The sequence below is a fragment of the Bos indicus x Bos taurus genome, chromosome 10, assembly GCF_003369695.1.
Source record: "Bos indicus x Bos taurus breed Angus x Brahman F1 hybrid chromosome 10, Bos_hybrid_MaternalHap_v2.0, whole genome shotgun sequence".
In the NCBI taxonomy this organism is placed as follows: Eukaryota; Metazoa; Chordata; class Mammalia; order Artiodactyla; family Bovidae; genus Bos; species Bos indicus x Bos taurus.
In genome coordinates, this window is record NC_040085.1 from 14,967,345 (window position 1) to 14,974,691 (window position 7,347).

Genomic DNA, 7,347 nt, shown 5'->3' on the forward strand with positions numbered 1-7,347 from the left:
AAAGTCACTGCAGATGGTGACTGCAGCCATGAAATTAAAAGACACTTACTCCTTGAAAGGAAAGTTATGACCAACCTAGACAGCATATTGAAAAGCAGAGACATTACTTTGCCAACAAAGGTCCGTCTAGTCAAGGCTATGGTTTTTCCAGTAGTCATGTATGGATGTGAGAGTTGGACTATAAAGAAAGCTGAGCACCAAAGAATTGATGCTTTTGAACTGTGATGTTGGAGAAGAGTCTTGAGAGTCCCTTGGACTGCAAGGACATCCAACCAGTCCATCCTAAAGGAAATCAGTCCTGAATGTCCATTGGAAGGACTGATGTTGAAGCTGAAACTCCAATACTTTGGCCACCTGATGCAAAGAGCTGACTCATTTGAAAAGACCCTGATGCTGGGAAAGATTGGGGGCAGGAGGAGAAGAGGACGAAAGAGGATGGATGAGATGGTTGGATGGTATCACCGACTCAATGGACATGAGTTTGAGTAAACTCCGGGAGTTGGTGATGGACAGGGAGGCCTGGCGTGCTGCAGTTCATGGGGTCACAAAGAATCGGACACAACTGAGCAACTGAACTGAACTGTGAAGAAATGGGAAATATACATAAAACATTGCTGATGCATGCTGAAGAACAATGGTTATCTCAAGGAAAAGCACTTGCGAAATCAACTGAGACGGAAACTGAACTGTTCATTTTCTTTGTGTAGCACTATTTTACTGGAAAGAATGACTGATAGGCAAACTATGATTATTTATATTTGGATATTTGGCAGGTATTTTCTCAAAAATAAACAAAGGAGACTTCACTTCAAGGAACATAAGTGACAATACTTGCTGCCATTCATACAATTTGAATTTTCCAACAAAAATTACAATTGTAGGAAATCTGCATCTGCCATCCTGAATTTAACAACTGCCTGACACTATAAGAGTTTTCCAATGAGATCAATATTGATATTAATAAATGTGATTTTTAGTATTGTGCAATAAAATATATCAGCGTTTGGAGGGGTATGCATAGCTCAGTGAACCAAAATTTTCCAGAAGACCAACACGTGATGTTACAGCATCACACGTAGGTGAATGATCCACTCAAAGTGTAAGATAGATCAAAGGAATTTTAATATAACAGAGCTGAAAAATGTGTTGATATGGTTTCACATTCCACACTGAAACTAAGCTTTACGAAAACTACCAGTTTCCCTGGTGGTCCAGTAGTTAAGAATCCACCTTCCAATGCAGGAGACTCAGGTTCCATCCATGGTCAGGGAACTGAGATCCCACATGGGGGCAACTAACCCCGAGCACAACTGGAGAAAAGCCTACACGCTGCAAGGAAGACCCAGTGCAGCCCAAATAAAGTAAACTTTTTTAAAAAAGAAACTATCAGTTGTCAAGTGTTGCTGTAGTATGAAAGAGAAATATTCACAATTATCTGAGAAGGCTGATACTCCTCTCTTTCCAACTGCGTATCTATGAGTACAGATATGCTTCATCTACTTCCATCAAAACAGCACATTATAACAGAGTAAATGCAGAAGCAGGTATGAAATGTTAGCTGTCTATTATTAAGCCTGACATTAAAGAGGCTTGTAGAAATGTACAATAATGCCACTTTTCTCACTATATTTTTGCCTTAGAAAGTATAGCTATTTTTCATTTAACACGGTATTTATGAAAAAATGTCTGGTGCAGCCACCATGGAAAACAGTGTAGAAGTTCCTCAAGAAATTAAAAATAGAACTACCATTTCATCCAGGAATTCTGCTTCTGGGTAAATATCCAAAAGAAATAAAACAATTATCTTTTAAAAAAATTTTTAATTGAAGGATAATATAACTGTTATCTTGAAAAAAGTATCTGTACTCTCACGTTCATTGCAGTATTATTTACAATAGCCAAGGTATGGAAACAATCTAAATATCTGTCAATGGATAGATGGATAAAGAAAATGTGATATATATGTATAGTATGGGATTTCCTCGTAGCTCAGTCGGTAAAGAATCTGCCCGAAATGCAGGAGACCTAGGTTCAATTCCTGGGTCGGGGAAATCCCTGGAGAAGCAAGTGGCAACCCACTCCAGTATTCTTGCCTGGATAATCCCATGGACAGAGGAGCCTGGCAGGCTACAGTCCATGAGGTCACAAGAGTCAGACATAACTTAGTGACTAAACTACCACCACCGTGTATATTATATATACACACAATATTTTAGCCTTAAAAAAAAAAGAAAACTATAGTTTAATAAAAAGTTGCTTTAAAAAAGAAAGAGAAAGAAATATTGTCGTTTGTGACAGCATGGATGAACCTGGAGGGCATTATGCCTAGTGAAATAGCCAGACATAGAAAGACAAATACTCCATGGTATCACTTACACGTGGAATCTAAAAAGAAAAGTCAAACTCATAGAAACAGTAAAAAAAAGTCTTTTCCAAGGCTGGGGAGTAGGGGAAATAGGGAAAGATTGGTAAAAGGGTACATTTTCAATTATAAGATGAAAAGTTCTGAGGATCTAATATATGTATAACATGGTGGCTAGAGTTGATAAACACTACGTTGAATAACTGAAATTTGCTAAGAGAGTAGGGAGAAGGCAGTGGCACCCCACTCCAGTACTCTTGCCTGGAAAATCCCATGGACAGAGGAGGCTGGTAGGCTGCAGTCCATGGGGTCGCTAAGAGTCGGACACGACTGAGTGACTTCACTTTCACTTTTCACTTTCATGCATTGGAGAAGAAAATGGCAACCCACTCTAATATTCTTGCCTGGAGAATCCCAGGGACAGGGAAACCTGATGGGCTGCCGTCTATGGGGTCGCAGAGTCAGACACGATTGAAGTGACTTAGCAGCAGCAGCAGCAAGAGAGTAGAACTTAAATGTTCTCACCAAGAAAAGTTAATTATGTGAGGTGATGGATGTGTTAACTCAATGGGGAGAATCCTTGCACAATGTATATGTATATCAAATCATCACATTGTACACTTTAAATATATCTTACAAATCTTTTATCAGTTATAACTCAATAAAGCTGAAAATGTTATATATATGAACATATAATGGGTTTTAATGAATAAGTTAAAATTTCTCAGTTTTAATTTCTATTACAGTAAATTTTGGGACTTCCCAGGTGGTGCCAGTGATAAAGAACCTGCCTGCCTATGTAGGAGACACAGGAGATGTGGGTTCAACTCTTAGATCAGAAAGATTCCCCTGGAGAAGGGGATGGCAACCCACTCCAGTATTCTTGCCTGGAGAATTCCATTGACAGAGGAGCCTGGTGGGCTACAGTGCATGGGGTCGCAAAGAGTTGGACATGACTTAGAGACTAAACAACAACCTGCCTGAGACTTCCCAAGGCTACTTCCCATCAGCCTTCCTGCCCCCAGCCTCAGATCTGAGAAGCCCACTCCACAATCTACCGGGCAGAGCAGTAGCCCTGGGGCGGAGGGGAACCAGGGCAGAGAGCAGGCCCTTGACAGCTCCTCTCAGATTCCCACCACCCTGTTTCTGCCCCAAGGAAAATTTCTCAGAGGGCAGGCTCCCTACACAGCCACCAGTTCCTGCTATCCCCCCAAGGACGAAAAGCTCCCCCCTCCTCCACTAGGAGACTCCACCCTCACTGACGGTCTATTAATCCCTATCTATACCCAAGGCCTTTCCAGTTGAGCACAGGTCAGGCTCCTGGAAATTATAGGTCAGTTTAAGAAGATTGATAGTGTGTCCTCCAAGGCTGCATACCAAGGACGTTCCAGACAGAGCATTTGACCCCCATCCTCCTCTTTCCTGAGAATATATTCTCCCTGTCAGTCCTAAATATTGCCTCAACAAACTGTTGCCGAGTCATAAATTATTTTTCTCACTGACATTCATCTCACAACATAATACACAGAACGTCCCAGGACTCTGCTCACATCCTGTGCTCCCTCCTGCCCTCCCAGCCTCTGCATCTCATCTCCCTCCTGGGTTTCCAGCTCCAGGCGTATCCATGAAGTCGGCCTGCCCCTAAAGCTCACATGGTACACAAAAATTAATTCAAAATAGCACACAGATTTATAAGTAAAACATAAAACTATAAAACTTTTAGAAGAAAACATACAGTAGTCTTCCTTAGCCTGTTAATATGATAAATTACATGGACTGATGTTTGAACATTGAATGAGCTTTGCGTCTTGGTTGATTATGATGTATAATGGTTTTTGCTGCTGCTGCTGCTGCTGCTAAGTCGCTTCAGTCGTGTCTGACTCTGTGCGACCCCATAGATGGCAGCCCACCAGGCTCCCCCATCCCTGGGATTCTCCAGGCAAGAACACTGGAGTGGAGTGCCATTGCCTTCTCAGATAATGGTTTTTAGGCATTGCTAAATTCTATTTTCTAAAATTTCATTAATATTTTTCTATTTGTGTATCTATATTCATGAGGGTTCTTTTTCCAATATTTATTTATTTATTTGGCTGTGCCAGGCTGTGGCACGTGGGATCTTGGCTCTCTGTTGTGGCATGTGGGATCTAGTTCCCTGACCTAGGATCAAACCCAGCCCCCTGCATCAGGAGCACAGAGTCTTAGCCAGGAAAGTCCCTCATGAGGGTAACTGGATTGTCGTTTTCTTTTTCTTTTCTTTTTTCTTCCTATGTTTGGTCTGGTTTCAGTATCAAGATAATCTCTTTATTAAATGAGTTGGGAAGTTTTCTTTCCTTTTCCATTTCCTGGAAAAGATTTTGTAAGACTGGTCAAATCTACTTAGCATACTTCAAAAGGAACAGGAGTTCTTCCTTCCTTTCTTTTTTCTTTCACAATGGTAATGATTACCTGGAGGAGGCAAACCACTCATCTACTCTGAGGTTCAACTATGACCTGTTTGTTCTTATATTTCTATAATACTAGTATAGCTTTTACTATGTGCCAGGGACTATTCCAAGTATTTTGTAAATATTAAGTCTTTAATCCTCATATAACCATTTAAGGTAGATATCATAATCATTCCTACTTCACAGAAGAGAAAACTGAGGCACCAGATAAATACAGTAACTTGCACAAGGTCACACAGCCACTACAGGCATACCTCAGAGATACTGCAGGTTTGGTCTCAGAGGGGTGACAGCTTTCCCAAAGACGCACAAAGTGTATGTATGTACAGGCTCCAGCGCCCTCTCTGACAGCTGTGCATCTGGGAAAGAGCCCCCTGCAGGATAGTCAGCACCCACCTGCCCATGCAAAGGTCTGCCTGCAGACCAAAGAAGCGGGGTCTGAGATAAAGCGAAGATGGTTCCTGGAAAGTTAAATGTTGAGCGACTTCACCTCCCTCTTCAGGGGCCCCAGGCCTTCTGCCCTTCCCACCTTAAAGCCTGCAGATCCCAAACTCATTTGATAATGGTTTTCAATAGCATGAAAGCATGCTAATGGGAGGTCCAGCACACTGGGGCTAAGAGAAGCCTCTCTCCTTCAATGGCTAGAGGCTTGAGCCAGCCTCTAGTGCCTCCTGCCTTCTTTGTCTCCCTCCCACCAGCATTTCCTCTCCTTTTTGCACCAGAGCCTGGCATAAGGAACAGTCCCCCAGCTCCCACTGAAGTTCCACAGCAGCCCTCACCCACCTCCCCTTCACTGGCTGCCTCCTCCTCTCCTGGGTGGCAATTTGACTGGAGTAGCTTGAGCTCTGACTTTTAGAACAAATCCAGATGACCAGGCTCTGGTAGCCCAGTGGGACCTGGGAAGGGACTGGTAGTCCCCGGGGCCGTGTGACAGCCTCTGGGCTCTTACTGCACCTTGTCAGGCTTTGCTTAACCCTGGAATGGAGCCCCAGGAGGCCTAGGGATGGGGTGAGGGAAAAACTACCGCAAACAACACGAGGGCGGAAACCCCAGGGCCACCCTAAGAACAGAGTCCCGTGTTCTGCTAGGACAGCCGTCCAGAAGCCGGTGAAAGTGTGATGGACGGGGCTGTTCAAGGGGGAAGCTCACAGAGACAAAGGCCCAGAAATCAAATCTGAACTGAGGCAAAAGCCGAGGGCCTGGCATGTCATTGGCCAAAATGAAAACTGGCAGACTCTCTCCTGAGTTGTTCAGGGCACTCCTGGGTAGGGTTTGGGGCAAATCCTTCCCGTCCACAGCCTGAGGTCACCACTGTCACCGGTGTCTGAAGGCCAGAAATAGAAATGAGACACTTGGCCTTCTCATGTGCTTAATCTAATGCTTGATTTATTAAAGAGGAGACAGTGGCCTTTGGCGGTGGAAGCCTTACTAGGCATTGGAGCTGCTGGATGTGGCGTGTGGGTCCTTATATTCATGTTGCTCCTCCAGGATGCTTTCTGTCACACCACAAGGTCAGCCACTCCCTCACTCCCACCCTAGAACTTTGCTCTGGCAGGGGAGGGGCTGCTAAATACGAGGGCAATAAAAGCCTCCTGAGTCTCATTTTCCTGTACTTAGCACAGGCACACAGTGGTGGATAAAGTGAAGGGAAGCCCAGCTCCAAGGATGGGATTATGATCTTATATATATCCCCCAGGTGATGAATGTCCAGTCACTCTGAGCATATTCAGGGCAGCTCCTGCCCTTGCTTTAACACAGCACTCACTCAAGCAGGGAGGGACCTGCAAGATTTCAGTGGGCAGAAGGACAGCACAAGAGTGGTCTGGCCACCAGGGGCTCCGGGGAAGGATCCTCAGTCACCAGGTGGTCTGGAGCATGAAGTCATAATGACAGACCTAAAGATACAAAGGAATAATAGGCTCACCGAAACACCAGCCACCACAGGCCTTGAAGCCAGGTTAACAAATGGGAATCATCACTCCTCCCATCCATGGGGCAGGAGCAGGAGTGCTCCCAGAACTGAGGGCGGAGGTGAGGGAGGAATCAAGCTGTTAGGCAGATATTCCCACAGGGTGACAAAGCCACAAGGAAAAAGAGCTGAGAAACTGGGACAGGTCTTTCCAGGTGGGGAGAAAGCTATGGATGTGATTGGGGTCATTAGGAAGAAGCTGACTGCCCTCCTCATCCAGTCCATCCCCCATCAAGGGCAGGGTTTGGGGGAATCTGCATGGAAAAGTCTACAAAAAGGCAATGTGTGCAGTGGCTAGAAAAACAGTCTTCAGGGACTTTCCTGATGGTCCAGTAGCTGGGACTCGGTGCTTTTACTGTTGGGGCCAGGGTTCAATCCCTGGTAGGGAACTAGGATCCTGCAAGCCCCAAGGTGTGGCCATAACAGAAAACATTTGCAAACAAACAAACAAACAAAAAAACCCCACAAGCTTTAGACACCAAAGAAACTGTTCTAAAGGTGGCTCAGTGGTAAAGAATCTGCCTGCCAGAGCAGGAGATACAAGAGACATGCGTTGGATCCTTGCATTGGGA